Source organism: Delphinapterus leucas, chromosome 9 (assembly GCF_059928025.1).
Source record: "Delphinapterus leucas isolate spDelLeu-1000000601 "Yukka" chromosome 9, BTC_Dleu_Yukka2, whole genome shotgun sequence".
Lineage (NCBI taxonomy): Eukaryota > Metazoa > Chordata > Mammalia > Artiodactyla > Monodontidae > Delphinapterus > Delphinapterus leucas.
The window spans coordinates 70921396-70944263 of NC_143137.1; the positions used below are offsets into that span (position 1 = coordinate 70921396).

Here is a 22868-nt window from a genome sequence, read left to right on the forward strand (position 1 = left end):
ATTTCATGTTTGTAAAGGTATTGGGTGCTTAATTTTATATATATAATGGGCATTTTTTGTGTGTGTATGTAAAATAAAATGTACGTACATAATACTTGCATGAATATTGAGAGTTTAAAGATGTATATGTATGTATTGATATATATAGATGTATATATATATAGTTTTAAGAAATCAAATCAATCAGTGTCGAAAGGCTTATAATAAAAAGAAACTGTTCTCTGTCCAGTTTCACCTTACTCCTAGTCCATATTGGCCAATTTTAGCAATTTCTGACTTTTATGCTTTGCATGACCTCTATATTCTTAAATAATCTACTTGATTTATTTACTTTAAATGTGTCTGTTGACTTATTGATGGTCATGAGAATAACTCACTAATTTTCCTCTTCCCTCCCCCACTTCATAATATAGTTATATCGATGTTCTTACTTCTTCTGCTTATTATTACTATTTTAATTTTTTACTGATGCTTCGTAAACCCAGGAACAATAGGTTCTTCTCAGGTCTTCAGTTGGCTGAGGTTATATGCAAATTTGAATGATTTGGAATGTAAGGAAAACTACAATGTGGTAGACTAGCAAACTGTAAACACCATATAAATGTGCTTTCTTAAGGAATGTGGTTTCACTCAAATTACTATTTTAGATAAGAAAAGAATTTAAACCACTTGACATAAACTAGAGGAAATTGTTAAATGATTTATCTTAATTTCTTCAAATTCTTTTCTCTGATGTGCATGTAATTGAGAACCAAATAAGAAATGGACTCTTAAAAAAAAACTTTATAAACTTAAAAGAAAGTCACCTTTTTTTCTATGATTAAAAAAAAGCAAACACCCCTAAAGTTAATGCATGGGCTATATGTTGCTTTTTGACAGTCTTTAGTAGCCAAATTGATTCTTTCTTATAAGTAAGAAAATGGGAAGTAGAAAAATAAAATCCTCTCTTTCCTTCCTACTTTTCTTCTGATGCATCAACTCTGCACATGTATTTCTGTCTTTATGTGCTTGTGTAAGCACGACTCAATACCTTTAACCTCCCAGAACTGCCCTTCTGCTCTCTGAATTATATTGAACTCAACTTCAATACAAACAAGTAAAGGAAATGTTCCAAAAGTTGATTCGTGATAAAGAATGAACTCTGTTTTGTCAAAATATTGGTGCTTCTGAAAGAAAATATTGTAAAACAGATTTATTTTTGGTCCAAAGCATTTTGTTTGCTATTGTGTTTTTATATTTGAAGAATTAAAGTATTTCCATACTGAATGATCACCTTTCAGCTACTATATCAGAAATTCTGTTGTCTGCAATGATATCATGAGTTCTCCTAAATATATATTTCTAAAGCTAGATTAAAATTTTTGATTAGTTCAGAGTATAGGGATGGGAAGAGAAATGGTTTAATTATTTAAAATATACTGATTCTCAAAATTAATTTGTACTTTTAAGTTAAATAATACAGCTTTCATGGAATATCATAAACATTCATTTTATCCCTCCTCTCTCTCAGCTCTGATGTTAACCATAGTGAGAGCTGTCCAGGCCTTAACACCAACTTGAATTTCAAGTTCTCCATGAATTGAGTAAGATTATTAGAATGTAATATATTAATTCTATATAGTTTTTAAAAATCAAAGTAAGACATATATTTAGTTTAAAAAGTAAAAAATCTCTTATAATGAAAATAGCTGTCCTCTCCTCTGCCTCTCTTCAGTTTCCTTCTCCAGTTTACAGGGGTAATTACCTTCAGCAGTTGTTCCTTCTTCTGGTCGCCTACCTTACAATTTCTACATAATGTGCTCACTTAGAAAATTCTTAGTGTATAAATTTTAAGCATTATGTATTATTGTTTCCTTGCCCAGGGAGATGAGGAAGTTCCTTCCAATACCCATTTATATATACACCCACGAGTGTCCACATGCCACATGTCCATGCACATATGCACACACACGTGCGCACACAGGCACATTTCTTCTCCACCCTCCCCAGCAGTTGTATCAAAGTGTTAAGTAAAATCAACTAGTGTTTAAACGACTAGTAAAATGTTGCTTATTGCTGAGCCAGCTGTGCCTGTTTTCTTTTTCAGTTGTGCCTTTTTCCTGGAGTTCATTGTAAATTTACCCCCTATTTGTCTGATTTTCTGTGCTTGAATACCTCTGCTATGTGCTTATAAAAGATATTTGCCATACCTGCAACATTTCCACTCTGTCTCTTCCTAGAGTTTCCTACCTTTTGCCACTATTGCGAACTGTTTGTTCTCTAGGCATTGCACCTATCCTGGGTCTTTTCCTTGGCTGTTTCAGTGATCCCCTCTTTCTTGGATCCTTATGGCTTCTTTATTGGTTTCCCCATTGTTTTTATTTTTGGAAGAACATCTTAAGGTAACTTATATTTATTGAATTCTTACTTGACTGAAAATGTCATTTTTTCTCTCTTTATAAGTGATAGATTTGTGTGGCTGGGCATAGAATACTAGTCGAAAATCATTGTGAATTCCGATCCCAAGTTGACTCTATTTCCTTTATATGTGGCTTCCCCCACCCTCTCTGGAAGCTTTTTACAATCTTCTCCTTATCTCTGTTCTAAAATTTCACGTAGAAAATTCTTAGTGTATAAGTTTTAAGCATTAGCCTTAGTCTTATTTTATTCATTTTTCTGGGTAATTCTGTGGACCCTTTCAGTTTGGAGGCTCATGTTCTGCAGAATTCTCTCTCTTTTTTTTTTTTTTGAGAATCATCCTTTTTCCAAGTGTCCTGTTCTAATTTTAATGCATGAAGTAACTTCCTTTATTAGATAGAAGATATTATAGTCAATCAAATGTTTATTTTTCTACCTGTACTTTGTGCTTCCCACGCCTGCCCCCGGCTCCCCCAGCGCCCAACTTCACATTTGTTTTGCTCTCTCCTGCACATTGGGAAATTTCATATTTATGAGTGAGCATTTGTATAATGCAGGCAGTTTTGGACTAGAGGGCTTTCTGTACAGGAGGCCTGAGTGGTTAGCAGTCCTTTGATTGGGTGTGCGTGTGTCTGTGTACATGTAGTTAGGGGGAAATACTAGCATACAGGTATCTTTAGTTTTCTTCTCCTGAGTTGTTCAGTGTCCCCAGGAAAGAATCTTCCAGGCTTCTGTTTCAGGGGAATATGCCTGGCTACCAGAGCTCAGGGAGTAGATTGGCAAGTAGACTAGGCAGACTTGCACTCGGTCTGCAGCTTTTCAGCTCTACCTGTGTCCCATGTTTTCTGTTAGGGCTGTGGGGACCCAGCCCAGTTCAGTTCATCCGTAGAATAACTCTCTAGTCTTTTAGCGGTAATGGGCCTGGTGCATGTGGAGGGTGGAAAGGGGCATGGAGAGGAGGAGAAGTCTCTTGGCTGTGAGAGAGAGGACATGGCAGTTTAAGTGCTCTGAAATCAGACCTGAAACCAGTCCCTCTGCATTTGACCCTGCACATGACCACTCAGCTTCCTTGCTGCCCGTGCCTGCAAGCTCTGAGCCTCTGGGAATTCTCTGGCCTGGGACTGCCAGCTGCTCCCTCCTGCGGTTCCATCAGTGGTGCCGGCTCCATTCAGCAGAGCTCTTAATCAATCACCGTTCAATTCACTTTCCCCTTTCCATATTTCATTGAACTCTCCTGCTTATTTTTCTTATCTCTGCCATTTTCTTTTCCACTGTAGGTTTAAAGAATTTTAATTCTTCCACTGCCATTTTATGGCATTTCTGAAAGGAACAGAAGTAAAAGTATTTGGTCAATCTGTCATTTTTATTCAGAAGTCACGCAGTTTTAAATCACCCAAAATTAACATTATTGATATTATAGTTGATGTTCTTCTTCTTATGATTATTTGAAGCATGAGGTATTTTAAGATAATAATACTGGAACGTTTCTAAGAAATCTTCTAAAATCGATTACTGAAGAAGCCTGTTACAGCCATGGACCTTATCAACATCTGTAATTTTAAGGAGGATGTCCTAAGATTAAAGTTTGTGGTGGACATCTGTGATCTCTATCAATGATGCATTCATACCTCCATACATCATTTCTTTATAAAAGCTCATCCACCCAGAACTCAGCTCTCCAGCAATCTCATTTTATTGGTAACAAATGCCAGAGCAAAGAAAGTATCAGAAATGGCTTTGAAACAACACAAGTTTGCATTTGAGTCTGCAAATGTTCCTCTGGGGATAGCCTGTAAGGGCCTTAAGTAAAAAAGTATTTAGTTCTATTTCATAACCCGTTATAATAGCTTTTGAAATGTACATTCCAAATACGCAGAAGTTAGAAAACAAAATACAAGCAAATGAGAGGAAAGCATTCCAGAAGGTAGAAGGCAAGAAATGATCTATGAAATGCTCCACCACAAAGAGACAGGAGAACTAGAACTGATAAACAGAGGAACTCAAATTCCTATTAGGAGCTTGTAATTGAAGCTCTCGGTGCCCTGCCCAAATCTACCAGGGCTCTACCATTTTATGTCCACTGGTGGGGCTCTTGCCAGCATAGATCTCTCTCTGCCTAAATAATTTCTCCGGTAGCTTGAGCCTACATCACATGCCTATTACAGGTGCATGACAGGTCAGAAGTGCCAGAGAATTAATGCCACCAGGAACTAGCTCACAACCAATGACTGACAGGAGTTGATGTGTAAATATCCTAGCTTCCTTGCCTGTTGGTTGAGTAAGTCTAAAGAATGTGTTGTGCACTGGCAACCAGAGGCCCCCAGAGAGATGAAGCTCCATTTGTCCACCGTGGTGATTTACTTATTTCTTTGCTGCCCGCCTTTATTGTCTCATTTCCCTTCTCTCCTACTGGCGTTTTGTAGAATCATCTCCCAAATAAACTACTTGCACTACAATTTTTTTTTTTTTTTCCGGTACGTGGGCCTCTCACTGTTGTGGCCTCTCCCGTTGCGGAGCACAGGCTCCGGACGCGCAGGCTCAGCGGCCATGGCTCAGGGGCCCAGCCACTCCGCGGCACGTAGGATCTTTCCAGACCGGGGCACGAACCCGGGTCCCCTGCATTGGCAGGCGGACTCTCAACAACTGCGCCACCAGGGAAGCCCTGCACTACAATTTTTGACTTAGGTTAGGAGAACCCGAACTGAGTAAGGACCTTTTAGAGTTGGGGAACAATGATATATTCTTCAGTAGGACAGTGTGATATGTACAAAAAGTAAAATATCTAATTTTCAGATGATGCACAGTCACTGAGGAAATAGTTATATTCAATATGTTTTGTTTAAGAACATGAGAATTATGTGTATATTTAAGAAAGATTTCCCATTTAAAAATAGCTAATCTATTTCAGGTCCAGTGTTTGACTTTTATCTATACAGAAATTTAAATCATCCTGAATGACTTCATTTGATTAGAATTCTAGATATCCAAGATGTTATTCTGATAATTAAAACATGTGTGAATGTTAAAGTATTTTAATAAATTGGGGATCGTTAACAGTGCTCAGTAAAAAGCCTACCTAAGCCTCCAAAAATTCATGGAAATATGCTAGTGAAGGTATTAATGAAGTTAATCATATACTTGATACTCGCTACAGAAGCTTCAAAAAAAAGTTTTTTTAAAGTCGTACACCTATTATGAAATAAATGCTGACATGAAACACTGTGAGTATATCTGTGTGCACTCTTCCTCAGCTTCTCCTGGAAGTTAGTTTCCTAAAATATCATTATTGCCAACATGTTTCCACATTCTCCTAATCCTCCTGGGATTATCTGAAATATGGGACAAAACATACTTTCACTCAACTACAGAAATTTAATTAACATGAATAATTGTAGGGCAAGCATTTTAAGTGTAACCTGAATGAGTTATCCTCTGTGCTTCTTTTTCCTGATATCTCATCTTCTAACTGAAAAAGGGTGGAAGAGATTGAGGAATAGACTTTTGGGACAAGTAGAGAAGAGAGCCAGTTCTCTCTGCCAGGAGAATGGAGGATATTTATTTGTTGTTGTTATTTCTAGAGGAATGTAAATGAATGAAAAGGAGAGAAAAAGGCAGAGAAGGCATAGAGAAGTAATGAGAGAGCGAAGCCAATGAACTAAAAATAGACTTGTTGCATATTCATATTTCACAGGGTTTTTCTTCACTCTTTATCCCCAACTCTACAAGAAAATCAGATGCCCACAAAAAGTCCACGAGTGAGTGGGTTTGTTTTTATAGGGATCAAAAGGATAAATGGTTTTTTAAAAATTTATGTTAACAACAGGATCAATGCCAGGGCATGGATGAAAGTGAAAAATGCAGCAGAAAACAATAATTTAGTGGCGACAGGAAGTTAAAGCCAGATGGCCCTGGGAATTCCCTTAAATAGGAGGGAACATCATTGGACTTTGCGTATAGAGGGAAATACAAGTCCAATCCAATCTGACCTAAAAGTTATAGGGGGGAAAAGTTAAGGGTTTGGGAGACGTGGCTAATATCTGAGTGTTTAACCATTCAGTGTCCACAGACTTTACAAGTCTTGAAAATGCCCAAATCCTGAAATTGAGCATTTCACTTTCAGCCACATGTTGAAGAGATGGACTGTCATCTTTCTTAAGGCCTCAGTTGATGGGCGGGCGACACCTCTAGTCCCTCTGTAACTCTAAGGCTGTGGTTTCAGTGCCTGGAATGATCTCTGCTCTATGCTGTGCTCTGCAAGCTATCAGGCCACTCATTCCCCTATAGCCTTGATTGTACGGAGAGAAAAGAGCTATAATATCTTTTCCCCTGACAGTTCTCTGCTATTAGTTTCTGTACTTCTCTGGCATTCACCCTCTGGATTTCTCTTCTGGTCTTCCACTCACTTTCATTCTCCCATGGGATCTCTCTTTACCCATAGTCCTCCTCTCCCAGGTTTGGTGATGTTTATCTTTGTTGTCTGGTATCCCCATGGATGACAGGTCCTATCTATCAGTTTGCTAATCACCACGTAGCTCAGCCACAGCCTTATGAAATAAACACGCTAGTTCAAGTATGTTGGTATGTTGAGTTGGAAAGGTAAAATATAAGACTTGCATACTTAGTGAAAGGAATAAATTGCTTCACTTTTGTTGACACTTATTTTGGGGTAGATGAAAGGACAGTCTGGTAAGGTCAGAACATGTGTTTCAGAATCAGATATTCATGGACTTGAATTTTACTTCTACCTCTTACTAATTAAGCACTATTTAATTCCAACAAGCCTCAATTCTCATAAAAAATCAGGATGATAGTACTTGTCTGGTGTATGTGGTGAAATGGAAAGCACCTTTCACATGATAGGTTGTGGATAAATTAGGCTTGCAATAGTTAGTCATAATAAGAATGTTAAATTAGTGACTCAATGGCTGTCTCAGTGAATGGAGTACAGAAAGGGGAAAAGAGTAATGTTACAGTGGAGAAACCAGGCAGAAATCTCCTTAACCAAGTGATCAAGGTGAACCTCACCAGTGATAAGTATGAGGGTCTCCTATACTTAGGTGGATGTGATGAAAAGAGTATTTCACCTCTTCATGTTCTTCCCCAAAATTCATGTCCTCATTCTAATAATGAAAAAAAAAAATCAGACAAACTCAGTTTGAGGAATAGTCTACAAAATACTTGAGCAGTAATCTTTAAAAAGCATGAAGATCATGAAAAACCAGGGAAGACTGGACAATGGCACACATCAGAGAGATTAAGTAGACCCAGCCACTAAATGTAACTTGGGACCTGGACTGGATCTTGAAGTTAAAAGGACGTTAACGGGAAACTGATGAAATCCAAATAAAATCTGTAGTTTAGTTCATAGTATTGTAGCAATATTAATTTCTTAGTTTTGACAAACATCCTATGGTTATGTAAGATGTTAACATTAGGGGAAGCTGGGAGAAGCATATATGGGAACTCAGTGTATTATTTTGACAACTTTTCTGCACATCTGAAATTATTCCAAAATAAAAAGTTAAAAAAAATTTTTTTTAAAAAGTAAAACTTCAGTGACAGAGGACAGACCAATGGTTGCCAGTGGTTGGGGTAAGTGGAGCATAAGGGAGTTTTTTGGGGTAATGGACCTATTTTGTATCCTGATTGTGATTATAGTTTTTTTTTTTCATTTAGCAATATGCACTTAAGATTTTTAAATTAATTTTTTATTGGAGTATAGTTGATTTACTATGTTGTGTTAGTTTCTGCTGTACAGCAAAGTGAATCAGTTATACATATATCCACTCGTTTTTAGATTCTTTTCCCATATAGGCCATTACAGAGTATTGAGTAGAGTTCCCTGTGCTATACAGTAGGTTCTTTTTTTAAAAAATACATTTATTAAAAGCTTCAATTTCATTTATTTATTTTTTATACAGCAGGTTCTAATTAGTTATCTGTGTTATACATAGTAGTGTGTATATGTCAGTCCCAATCTCCTATAGTTATATTAATCTATACATGTGCTAAAATTCGTAGACCTACATACCAAAGGAGTCAATTTTACCACATGTCAATTTAAAAAATAAAACAGAAGGAAAGAAAGAAAGAAAATTGAATGGGAAGAATATACTATAGGGTACAAGAAAAAAATTATAGATTATAAAGTTAGAGCCTTGTTATTATATAACACCAACATCATCAAACTGACAAAACCTTATTAAATATTTTTGTTCTTTCATTTAACAAATATTCATTGAATCTCAGTGATGTGTTGGACACCGTGCTGAGGCTTGGAGGTACACAAGAACTGGACATGTTCTAGATATTAAAACAGGTCCTTATTCCAACATAGGCCAATATATATTATAAAAAAATTCTTGTGAGGGATCAGGGCATACGCTTATGAGGAGTTAAATGGCATAAATATTTACAAAATATTTCAAGATAACGTACTATATTAAGCAAAGTGAATTATCATGACATAAGTTCAGAGGAGATGTCAACATCCTTAGATGAATAGGGAATTTTGACGAAGGAGGTACATAGAGCTTTGAAAAGAGATTCCTTGTCTGTGGTTTCAGACTATTATATTTAGGAAAGGAACATTTAAACACCATAATGTTTTTTTTGTTTCAAAAATTTATACTACATATTTTTGTCTCCCTAAATTTATATGCTGAAGGCCTAAAAACCCGCAAGGTAATATTAGAAGGTGGGGCCTTGTGAGGTAATTAGGTTTAGAAGAGGTCATGAGGGTAGGTCCTCATGAAAGGATTAGTGCCCTTATAAAAGGAGAGCAGAGATCCTGCTCTTTTTCTCTCCACCACGTAAGGGTAAAACAAGAAAGCAGCTGTCTGCAAATCAGGGTGAGAGCTGTCACTAGACACTGGCACCTTGATCTTGGACTTCTCATCCTTCATAACTATAAGAAATAAATGTTTGTTGTTTAAGTCACCCAGTCTGTGGTATTTTGTTACAGCAGTCCAGGCAGACTAAGACAAAAATTATATTAGAATAACCAATATTAATCAGCATTTAGTATAGTAAAACTCTTATAAAGATTTTACATGTATTAACAACATGATCCTTACAGGAACCCTAGGAGATAGGTACTATTATTTCCCTCAATTTAGAGAGGAAGAAACTGAGTTGTCATACAGTGAAATAACGTGCCTAAGATCGTACAGCTGGTAAGTGGCAGAACCAGGATTTGAATCCAGGTGCCTCAGGCCGGAGCATACACCCCACCCCACTAAAATACATGGCGTTGATAGTCATGGTTTGTTCCTTTTTTTTTTTTTAAGCTGGAAATAAGCATGAAATGTTTCAGCTATCCAAGAAACCCTGATTTTTCTGGGAAAAAAAAAAAACTACTTTAAAATACATCTACTTAGAACACACTTTTTTTTTCTGGAAGCAAATAGCCTTTGCCATGCCCTCCGTTTGGCACCCTGCTCGTTGCTAACGTGCATGGATGAGGGCCTGTTACTTTGCTTCCTGCCAGCAGAACATGACCTTGGCAGCCTGGCGTGCCAGCCAAGATTCCACATAGCAGAAGTAGCAGTTAAGTTCCTGAAGAAACTCTTTGAACCCCTAAGTATGCCTTGCCTTGTCCATAGACATGTCCATAGATACGGCAATAGTCCTTTTACGAGGTGGCTCATTAGCTAATGGTTCTAAGTGTGGCTTAATTGTCTCTTAGTTTGCTCACAATGTGTTTGTAGTTCTAATACATTATTTCCTTAATTTTGTGTTTCTTTTTGTTGGAATTGCCTAATTTGTCTGAAATAATTCGATTTTGTGTTACTCAGCAATGACCCATTTGCTTGCAAGCATTTTGGTGACAAACATAACAATTAATTATACGGGATTTTGTTTTGCATTATTTTTGTTGGAACAAAAACAGGAATTCTAATTTCTCTGTACAATTACTGCAAAACAAGGGTGCTCTATAAATGAATGATATGTGGCTAAATGTTCAATTTTTATCGTCTATTTAATTCTGAAAGCTTAATAACAAATTTGATACAAGCTGCCAGTGAACAGAGACATAGATAACAGCATACGTTCACAGTAATCCATGAAAATATAACCCTTTTATGGTGTGCCTCTATATTGTTTATGCCAAATCTTTCTCTCTGACCTAGACCACTTTTCTGAGTTCCAGACTCCATATTAAATATATCCATGTAGATGGAGGTTCCCAGCCTCAGTACTACTGACGTTTTGGGTTGGCCAGTTTTTGTTGTGGGTGGGCTGTGCTCTACATTGCAGGATGTTTAACAGCATTCTGGGTCTCTGTCCATTAGATGCAAGTATCACCCCCACCTCCTCAATTGTGATAATCAAAAATGTCTCCAGAAATGGCCAGATGTCTCCTAGGGAACAATATCATCCCCAGTTGAGAACCACCAACTTAAATATTCTAGAGGCTTATGAAAGTAAACACGTACAAAATTCAACGCATTTTTCTCCCTCAGATCTTCTCCTCCAGAGGAATTAATAGCATATGTGATGGGCTTCCCTGGTGGCACAGCGGTTGAGAGTCCGCCTGCCGATGCAGGGGACACGGGTTCGTGCCCCGGTCTGGGAAGATCCCACGTGCCGCGGAGCGGCTGGGCCCGTGAGCCATGGCCACTGAGCCTGCACGTCCGGAGCCTGTGCTCCGCAACGGGAGAGGCCACAACAGTGAGAGGCCCGTGTACCGCAAAAAAAAAAAAAAAAAAAAAATAGCATATGTGAGGCAAGTCTTAGCTCTCTCCTTTAATACAACTGTGTTAACTTGATCAAGGTACTAACTTCTCTACACCTGACTTTCTTCATCTGCAAATGTAGTCATAAAACCCCCTTCATATGACTGTTGTGATGATTAAATGAATTAATATCAATACATGTAAAACATTTAGAACACTTCCTGACACACAGTATGCTTAAGTTAATAAACGTTTGCAATAATAAATGAACACTGTTAAATGTTAGCAATATTTGTACCATACAGGAAACCCTTGATTCTTCTTTCCAAAGGATGTGTGCAGACAATTTAAAAAGGGAGATACTGAAGTGACAATAAATAGATGAAATAATGTTCAACATCATTAATAATCCAGAAAATTTTTAAGAGGCATCCTGATGTACTATTTAAATCTATTAAAGTTGGAAAGCTTTAAAAAATACTCTGTATCAGTAATTGTATAGCAGAAAGACACCCATACACTGTTGGGAGAATGTGTGGCTATGTTCTTTCTGGAGGATCACTTGGCAACACATATTAGAGCTTTAAAATATTTATAGCCTTTAACAGTAAATCTAGTTCTAGAAATTTACCCTGAGGGAGTAATGTGCTCAAAAATTTATAAAGAAGTATGTTGATTACTCTGTTATTTATGATGGCAAAAATTAGAAGCAACTTTAAAAACTCAATAATAGGGGAATGACGAAATAACTCATCTTGTGTTTGTCATATATTAAGTAGGTATCACATTTTCAAATAATATTTATAAAACTGGACAAATGCTGTAGGGCAATTCCTGGTTCAGAATGCCTCCCTCACTTTCAAGATAGACATTAAAAAATCTTTAGGTATGCAGTAGCATGCACACATTAAACACTTACCTTTTAAAGTTAGTTGTTGGCAACCCCTCTGCCTACTTATCTAGCCGTTTATTCTCCTTAGGTTTCCTTCCCAGTTTCCCAACACCCACGCATTATGAAATCCTGATACACCATAAATAGAGGGGCATCATCTGTATTTGAGAACCACAGGGAAGATTCTCTTGGACGTATGAACAGTGAATTTGTATGAGTGGAGACACGAAAGGACTGAGGGCTGCTGCCCAGTACCCCAGCTCTGCTGGCCTGCTTACAGTTTCCCGAACAAACCTTGCTTCATTCACCCTGCTGAGCTTTGACCCGCCAACCCATTTTCCTAACTTGGAGAGCTCTTCTTCCCTTTCTCCTTTTGTCTTCTCCTCAAGACCGACGTAAAGCAACAGCTGCTGTACGAAGCTTTCCCTAATGCACCACCCCATTCAGACTTAACGTGTTTTTTCCCTCTGTACTCGTGTGGCACAGCATGCAGACCTGTTCATTCATTCATGCATTCCCCTATTCTGCTATTCAAAATTTGAAATCTACCATAGCACCCTGTGGGTCCACACGGGAAACTGTAAGTTTGGGAACTGTAGGTTTAGTGCAGAGGTTCTCAACTTTGGCCCTGCAGACATTTGGCCCTGGAGATTTCTTGTTCTAGGGGTTTCTCTGTACATTGCAGAATGTTTAGCAGCGATGCACCCAATAGAAGACAGTAGGATACACCGCTCTCAGTTGTGACAATCAAAAATGTGTCCAGACATTGCCAAATGTCCCTTGGAGTGCAAAATTGCCCCGGTTTGAAATTCACGGGTTTGATGGAAGGAATAAGTGAGTCAATCAACATTTCCAATTTTGAATGAACACACAAAGACACCTGCCAAACGCCACGTGCACTACCAGCTGAAGGTAGTACAGAATCTAATCTGATTCTAAGGTTTGAGAAGTTATGCAGAGCCCAAAAGGTGTTAGGTTGTTAGGACATAAGTAGTTATTAAGTTGTTTGGAGCTGGCAACTCAGTAAACTCAATCAATAGGTATTTCTTTTGGCTTAGGAGTATAGTTTAAAAAAAATTACTGAGACGCTAAGAGCACCATGAAGGAGAAAGTTGGGAACTGCTGTGCTAGATTGAAAGTTCTTTGGGAATAGATACCTATATTAGTACTTTATATCCCCCTCACGTAGCACAGTCATGGTTCAAGTGTGATGTGTGAGATGCCAAGTGGACATCCAGTGGAGGTTGTAGGAAAATTAATAAATATAGATTGGCGGGCATGGAATAAATGAATAAAGGGGGCACATGTGCACTGTAATGTCAAGGTAAGGATATGGTAACTAGTGAAATTCTACCTACTGGTTCACTGTATGCTAAGATATAGATATACTAAATATCCCTATTTTTATATTTGGTCAAAAACATACAGGGAAAAAAACACTTGGCTTACTTACTCTTTGGCCTGTGAATCTCTAGATTATAATTTCTTGATTTTAGTACTTGTAAGTTTACTTCCTCAGATTACATTGAATTTTTTTTTCTTACCACTACAGATTTCTATTCTCACTTTCATTATGCATATTGACACAACTGTGATCTTATTCTGTAAGAATATGTAAGAGGGAACAATTTGAATATCTCCTAAATTTCTGGCTGCTTTTCTTCCTGTCCCTTTTTGCCAAGCACTACATGCCCTTGCCGAGTGATTACATAGATGCTGGAAAGAGATGTTCTCCTTAGACTTAGTAATTTTATTTTGTTTGAAGTAAAAGAGAATCTTTTTAGTATAAGAAAAAGATTAAAGACTATAAAATTCCAGAAAAACCCTTGGTGTAGCAGAAAGAAGTTGGCTTTTGGAAAGGAGTATCAACAGTCCTCTGCATCCCACACTCACTGAGGGACATCTTAAGATGCTCAGCCTCTTTGGTTCATAGTTTTGCCATCTGTAAACTTGGAACAGAAATTCTTACCTTTCAAAGTTGTTGTAAAGATTAAACAAGTTAGCCAATGGCAAGTACCAGCCCTGAGCCTGACCCCAGAGGAGATACTGAATAGACTGTAGCTTCTCTCTGTCCTTCAACCTGACCCATCCTGGCACCTTCCTTCTCCTTTCTTTTGTTTGACTTAATCTACGATGAAGCCAATAGAACATGTTACCATTTTAGAATAGACAAGATTTTAATTTTCTTGGTATCTGGTGGTGGTTGATGGTATGTTTCCCCTCAGCCGAGTGAAACAGTAGTGCATTAGAAAATGTAGACACATCCACAGAAGTTCCTCCAGCAGGAGCAGAGCTGGAGAATGGCTGTGTCACCAGGGACTCATTCCGGTTTTCCCCACCTGAGAGCGTTCACAGTGAAACTTCTGCCTATTTCTCTGTTCCTTGGTCTTGCTCAGTTGTTATAGTCTGGAAGAATCATAGACCCCATAGATAATAATATTCCAAAATCATCAGTAAAGCTAAATTTATATAGTAGGTCTAACTTCTACCAGATCTTCTTACAGAGTTGCTAAAATGCAGCCTAACTGAAATCTGGCTTACTGAACTTCCTCAGAAGAGTTTACCATGTATTAGCCCTGGTGACAATTCCACTGCCCTTCCCCTGCTCTGCTGTTTTGCTTTCGGCTGATGCTGGCAAACATCGTTTCCCAGGCTCCTTTGCCACCTGTTTCCTTCTTAGGTTCAGCCAGTGGGAAGTACTGGGTGGAGATCGAAGGACAGATGGAAGAGCTCCCACCTTGACCCCTTCTCTGTCTCCAAGAAGCTCTTCCCTCCATGGCTCCATATCTGTCCAAATGGCTGCCTTTTCTCCATGGTCCCAGATCTAATCTCACAGCCCTGGCCTTGTCCCAACTAAGGGTGGCACCTTGGTGGCCGCCTGGGTTTCTGGTTCCCTTATGCCAAACCCAGCTTCTGGGCTGTAGCGTAACATGTCTTCTCTTTGTCACTTTGATCCTTTGAGGCAGTAGCACTTATTAAATCTCTGGGTTACCTCACCTTCCTCTGTTTTCTCTTTTGTCTCTTCCAACATTTTTCAAGTAATTCTGCCATATTACTCTATTGAATTACCTCGCATGGGTTCTGTTCCCCTGAGTGGTCCCTGACTAATACGATGATGATGATGATGTTTCTGCAGTTGCTGATAACGAGCAGTGTGCTTGAAGGATCAGAAGACCTAACATTCAAAATAAATGTAGGAAAAACACAGAGATTGGAACCTTACTCATAAACACAGGTTTAAGTTGCTAAAATAGACGGGTTTTAATTTTGTGACAAAGGATTCATGTAAATAAAAAGCTTTCAAATTGTCAAAAAGAATGTGAGGTATTTGTCACAGTGAGAAAGTAACTTTGATTTTCAGTAAAATAGAAACTACTGTTGAACCTTATAAATATATTAACAGAGAATCCATTGGTCCATGTTCTACCGAGTGACAAAAGGAGACGATCTGCCCCTGAAGCTTTTTTGTTCCTTGGATCTAAAAGCCAGAATGGTGTGTGGGGTATGTGTGTGTGTGTTGGGGGTAGGTGGATATAATTTTATAATAATATGTACTACATGCATCTACAGAATAAATGTGCATGAATGAAAGTAGGATGTACATTTATGTATACTTTTTATTTAAAGTTGTTTTTACTTAAATGTTTTTCTGATGAAGCAGAGAAAGGTTTAAGAGATAAAATAAGTGGATGACAGACTAAAGGCAAAAGCAACAAAACAGAGGGATTTTTATTAGTCATTTCAGGATAGTTGTTATCTGTTGTGTAATGAGACCTTGTGTTTATTAAATTAATAAATGTGTATAATATGAGAATGTGTGCAAAACGCTGACTATATTAAAAAACAACACTTTTGCAACTACACGTATGACAAAGGATTCTAGATAGAATGTATAAGTAATTCTCAAAACTCAACAGTAAAAAAAAACAGAGTTCAATTAGAAAACAGGCAAAAGACATGAAGAAGCATTTCACTGGGGAGGATATACAAAGAGCAAATAGGCACATGAAAAGATGCTAAACATCATTAGCCATTAGCAAAATGAAATTAAAACCACAATGAAATACCAATATACACTTATTAGAACAGCTAAAATTAAAACTAGTGACAATGCCAAATGCTGACAAGGATACAGGAAAATTGGATCACTCAGATATTGCTGATGGGAATGTAAATGATACTGCCACTCTGAAAACCAGTTTGACATTTTCCTAAAAATTATGAAAATACACTTACTGTATGATGCAGCAATTGCCCGTCTCGGAATTTATCCTAGAGAAATTAAAACTCATGTTTACACAGTAAAAACTGTACACAATTGATCATGACAGCTTTATTTGTAAGTGCTCAAAAGAAGGACATTTACAATGTCCCTCAACAGGTGAGTGATTAAATAAACTGTGTGGTATGTCCATACCATGGAATACTACACTGCAATGAAAAAGAACGAACTATTGATACAGGCAACATCTTGGATTTATCTTAAGGGCATTACGCTGAGTATAAAAAGCAGTCCTGAAAGGTCAAAACAACACACTGTATGATTCCATTTATATAACATTATATCAGGGTTAACTTCCTGCTTTTGAGGTAACTACGAAAGATATAATCACTGGGGAAAACCGGGTGAAAGGTGCACAGGAATCCTCTCTAGTATTTTTGCAATTCTCTTTGACTCTAAAATTATTTCAAAATAAAAAGGTTTTTTTTAAAGCCATTCTTTGCACACACACTATTGTTTGTTGGAAAAGGGTTACTTTGAAGTAAATGGGGAGTGTAGTTATTTCACTTATTCTGGCCCAAATTGTTTGTTTCTGTGTAGGATTTTGAGAGTTCTTCCTTTTCTCATTCAGGACTATGCCCTCACTGGTTCTGGCCTTCTGACTAGTGCCTTTGCTTTTAGAAAGGCAACATTTTTTACCATTAGTTAATTAATTTTATTGTGATTATAATTTGGATATATGGCTCCTTTGAAAACTCTAGACCATTTCAGAGGTATTTCATTGTTCTTTGTGTACTTAGCTGGATTTTTTTTTGTTGTTTCATTTGTTTTTTCACAGATTAGAAACAAAAGCAGAGTCAGTGATATTAACTGGAGTAGATAGCAAAACAGAATAGACAGTTGCCATACCACCCTATTCTGATCCATTCCATTCCATTCTCTGATTTCCCAGCCTATTCTGTTCCATTCATTCTATTCTATAAATGTTTTTTAAGCATCTGGTATGTGCCAGGTATTATTCTAGGTGGCCTGGCATGTAGCAGTGAACAGAGCAAACAAAAAAATGCTCTCCTGAAGCTTATATCCCAAGAAGGGGAGTCAGAAATAAAATACACATAATACATAAATAAACTTTGTAATATAAGTTAGTAGGTGCTATGGAGGAAAAGAAAAAGCTAAGCAGGTGGGAGGTATAGGGTCGGGAGGGAGGGAAGGTTATAATTTCCAAACAGGATAAGTTATGAGAAATTGTGTGAGAGGTAAAGGACTTAGCCATAAATTGAACTGAGGGAAGAGTTTTCTGGGAAGTAGGATGGGAGGTGTCTGGAATGTTTAAAGAACAGCAGGGAAGCTGTTGTGGCTGGAGCAGAGTCAGGGAGATGAGATAAATTGGAGGCGGAGTCAGAGAGGAAAAATGAGATCTGATCACGCCAGGCTTGTGTGGGTCATGGCTTTTACTCTGAACAAAATGGCCAGCCAGTGTAGGGTTTTCAGCAGAGGATCACGTGATCTGAATAGTTTAGGACCATGGTAATCTCACTGAGAAAGACACTGGCTTACACCCTACTGTTAGCAGTGGAGTTACGGAAGTGGTCATATTATTGACACCCACCCCCTCACAAAAAGTAAGGGTATTTTGAAGATAGAGGCAATAGAATTTCCTGATTAATGTGATGTAGAGAGCATGAGAGAATGGAGAGAAGGAACTCTATCCTTCTTTCACCTGGGAGGATAGAGTTGTCAACAAATGTGGAGAACGATAGAAACGGGGTGGTCTGAGGGGAATATCAGGAGTTCACTTTTAAATATGGTAACTCTGAGGTATATTTTAAACATATTGATACAAGAAGACATTGCTTGTCAGCAGGTGGGTACATGAGCTTAGAGTTCAGGAGTGAGGTCCAGACGGTAATATGTAATTTAGAGTTGCCAACACAAAGTGATATTTATGATGAGATTAGATGAGTTTACAAAGGGGTTGCCATAGATTGAGAAAAGAACCAAGGACTAAACCCTGGGAAACTCCAGAATTAAGAGGTCGGGGATGGGGGGGTGGAGAAAAGGAAACAGTAAATGGGACCAAGAAGAAGCAGCCAGTCCAACAGGAGGAAACCTGAGGGTACAGTGTCCTCTAGGCCAATTGAAGTATGTGTATCAAAAGGCTTCCAAATACTAAGGTATATCTGTTACCATCAGTGTAAATGGGCATGATGTGATTCAGTTTTGCTGTACCCCTACTTTTAAAAAATTCTATTTTTATCCTGGGAAACAAGATCGTTGTTGTAAAAATTTATCATGCTAAATTCTTATTCTTTTATTGCTCAAGTTTCAAACACAGAATCAACATTAATTTAAATTGCTTTAAGAGCTGGGTTTGGTGTTAGTAGTTTCTCTGTAGTGATTCTGTGTTTATTTGACCCGATATTTACAGTAAATGATGGTGTGATGTCTTGATAAGAAGCCCATTACACTTATTTTAGGAGGCTAAATTGAAATGTACTCTTTGTGTAATTATTTGAGGAAAAGAAATTAAGCTTCTTATCTTTTTATTATGGTAATTTTTGTTATTGTTAGCATCTTTTATAAATAAGTTTTTTGTGTGTTTCATTTTCTCTTGTGCCTGTACATGTTAAAAGATTAAGCATTTGACTTGGAATTATCAAATAATCCTTTGTACTAACTGTGATTTAAAATTATACGGGAATTTATTTCAAGCAGTGACTAATATATGGAAGTTTACATTCTTCTTATTGAATTTTCCATATATTTTATTCAAGGATATCAAGTATTTATATACCAAGTACATGAAGGATGATAGGTGAAAATAGAAATTATTAGTAACGCAATTTTGCTATCTAGGAAAACAGCTAGATTCTCAGGCTTAAAAAAATTTTTTTTTGAGCCTGCAGAATATTTTACAACTAATTTGCATGCATTTTGTGTATATTTATGTTGCCTTTGGCTTGTATTCTGCAGTGCAGGCTTCTGAGTTGCCACCTCATGAGTAGGCTTTACACTCCCCACAAATTACTGTAACAAAGTTAAAATTTTTTAAAACCTACAAACCTAATGAACTGGACTGCTGAGAAGAACAGAGCTGAATAAACACAAGCTTCCCTTTTTGCAGTGACTGTTCCAAACTAAGCAGAAGCTGCTGCTTTTTTTCAGGGAAGGGAAAATAATGACCCGGTTTTCTTTATTTTTCTGGTGAGCAGTTTAACTGCTACCTCCGTTTGGTGTATTCTCCCACTCCTTTTATTGGAATGTGGCATAACTGTAGGTATGGCACTCTTTACCACAATGTATATTTTCTTTACCACAGTGTATATTTTGAACCATATTTACCGATGCAGGCTATATAATTTTTGTCTGAGGTGTAGTCTTGAAGCAATTGTTGAGAGAGAAATCCGACACTAAAGCTGGAGGTACAACCATTTCCAGGCATTTAAGTGTGTGTATGTGTGCTTGTAGAATTATCATCAAGGAGAAAAGATTATTCTCCCAGATGGCATTACCTTCATAGAAACTGCTAATATGCACATGCGTGAAAACCATTTCTAATCCAAGTGTACTGGCAGCATTTTATTTTCAGACGTGGTTGAATTAACTGTTTGAACCTTTTATTATTTTCTACTTTTGAACTGGACTTTTGGAAAGATAATAGCTCTCCCAATTAAGTTATTTTTTGAGTATTGTATGTGTGTGTGTGTCCCTTTGTGTGTATTTGTGTTGTGTATAAACCCTTGTATATTTTGGCATGGCCCAAGTCAGCAGGAAGGCTCCAGGGTTGAGGCTGCTTTCATCCTATGTTATACCCTCACAACCTTCCTGTTTTACGATAATTCTGAAACCTAATGCTCCTGCCACTTTTAACTCAGAACTGTGTTTATTTGCCTGTGGCCTGTTTTATTGTGAAATAAAAATCTTAAGAACCCTATGTTTTAGGGTGTTTTTTTCCCAAGAACAGTACGGTTGTCTTAAAGGCTAAATGATTGTGTTTTAACGGTATGTAAAGATTCAGTAAAAAATAAATCAAGGCAATTTTGTTTTAAGAAGAAATTTTTAAAGGTCATACATGCTGCAGACTTCAAAAAGTCCAATGAAACAATTAAGAACAAACTGTACTTGTGTGAACGAATCGTTTTATTCTGCACTTTCCATAATGTGTTAAGTCTTAAGCTTCAGAAGATTATGCTTCAATTCCAGGTGACCATTGGTAGAGGATTAGAGCCACAATTAGTTAAAAATAAGTTTTCGCAGATCTTGAATGTCTCTAGGAATTTTCCCCCTGTGGCACGTGATAGAGGGAATTATACCGATTTGCTTTCTCTGCCGATGTAAACAGTTAGGTGGCTGTCATTGATTTTATTGCACAGGCTGGCAGCTTACAGCCTCATCATTTTCTGGCAGTGCCCCTCATGGTGATGCGTGATAAGTAGTAAATAATGAGACAGTGAAGTGCTTTGAACCTTTTAATTGTTTTTGAAATCTTACTACTTTTCATGTTAATCTGTCAAAAGGTATTTACATTTATTACGTATCTAGCATCTATGTGTTCTAGGTGTGATGAAGGTAACATGTAAAATACCATTTTTGTGCTCAAGGAACTTCCTGTCTGGCGCAGCATGTCTTAAGAAGGGAGGGTGGAGCATTACTGGCATTTTAGGTGGAACAATTCTTTCTTTTGTGGGAGTGTTCCTCACAAGTTAAGCCTCCCTGGACTCTGACAAGTGAATGTCAGTGGTACCATTATTTATGGTGACAGTGAAAAATGTATTCGTATATTTATCAAATGCCCCCTAAAGAGGCTGTTAACTACACCTCTTCCTCCTGAGAGCAGTTGGAGGCGCTAAAGTATACCCTATATGGATAGAACGTGATTATAGAACTCTGTTGTTGAAACTATGTTAAAGGAATGATACATACCATAAAAGTTTAGAAAAAACAGGGAAAAAGGCTGCACCTATTCATACCAAGTTATATTACAGATTACTCTCGAAGCCCATGATGATCCTTCTGCTGTGACTGTCCTCTTTTTTTGGTCCTTAGTTTTTATTCTCCTGGCAAATTCCTAATTAATCATCAAGATAAACTGCATTGTTATAGCTTCCTAGAAGCCTTTGGTAACTTTCTCTTTTCTCAGATATGGGGTTGGGTGATTCCTACCTTTATTCTTACAAATCCTTATGCGTATCTCTACCATTGTCTTTGTCAGTATGTTGACATCATCTCTTATGGATCAGTCAGTTCTGGTGGCTCAGTAGCTTGTATGCTTATTGTGGGCAGGAACTATGCTATACATCCTTCCTACTGATTTAAATTCTGTGGTGAGTACATGTTTAATGAGCTGACTTGAACTTGACAGGTAAATGATGGAAGCACATGAAGTTGGGTAGTTTCATTGTTTCTTGACATCAAATTTAAATTGTGTTTCAGAGTCTCCTTAATGTTTAACTATGCTCATTTTAAGAAAATTTTCATGCCTTGCTGTTGGAAATGTAATTTGGTACAGTGCTTTCGGAAAGTCATTTGACAGTAGGTATCAAGAGATTTACAAGTTCATGGCATTTGATTTATTAATTCCATTTCTGGGAACCTCTCCTAAGGAAACAATTCTAATTATAGAAAAAGCCTTATGCACAAAAGTCTCCATTTCAGCACTGTTACTAATAGAAAAAAATGGGAAGTCTTTAAGAAGTCTGGGTAATAAAAATGGGACTTTGCTTAATTTTCAAAAAACAATTCTAGTGGACAATTTGGGGGAATTATGTGTGAATATGATCTGGCTTTTAGATGAGATGAAATTATTCTGAAAAAGTAAGATGGAGATTGTTAACCCATAAAAATAATATAGCTACAAAATAATATGCATACATTATCTCATTATAATATACGTATACATACACAAATGCATACAGATACATATATACATAAAAGATTCAATAGAATATATTAAGATCTTAACCATAGTAACCTCTAGGTGTTAGAAATTGATGTTTATGTTTTCTGGGTTTTTGTGTGTGTTTCGTAATTTTCTACAATACCCATTACACAGGTATAATAATAAAAGGATATTTTTTAAAAACAAGGAACTGAAAACAAATAATAGTGCAATAGCTTCACAATGGTTAAATTAATTATTATAGCTCTACGTTCTCGATTATTTCATTATATTTAAAGACAGCATTTATGAGAAGCTTTAGCAGCATGATAAAAATCTTTCTATCATAATATACAGTGAAAAGAGCAAGGTGAAAAAGTTTTTATGCGGTTTGGTCTCATTATGTACATACTTCAAAAATAGATCTCACAGTTATTGTTTCTAGATGGTAAAATGGGGTTTTCTTTTCTTGTATTTTTAATTTTTTATAATATATAATATTTTTATTTGGAGAAAAAATATATATCATCAAAAATTCTATTAGAAGAGCTCTAGTATGTGTTTCAGAAGTTTTAGGATATTGTCTTAAGAAGTTCAAAAAAGTTACAGCTGCAAATCATGACTATTTAAATAAAAATAACATTTCATACTAAAACTATATATAGGAGGGAATTATATTATGTCTTTTGTAAGGATAGGGTAAGAATCTACGAACTTTGTATAGGCAAAAATGGTTACAAAGATTTGTATAAATTCAGCATAAAGGCAGGTTCCTTAATACTACTTTTCATTAAATCA

General features: G+C 37.0%; 1 protein-coding gene and 1 pseudogene across 12 annotated transcripts in view; both read left to right on the forward strand.

The window, feature by feature from the left end:
• The window catches only part of HDAC9 (histone deacetylase 9), a 196710-nt gene that overhangs the window by 53102 nt on the left and 120740 nt on the right, over positions 1 to 22868 (forward strand). The window lies entirely within an intron of this gene.
• The window catches only part of LOC111183142 (casein kinase I-like), a 32767-nt pseudogene continuing 19751 nt past the window's right edge, over positions 9853 to 22868 (forward strand).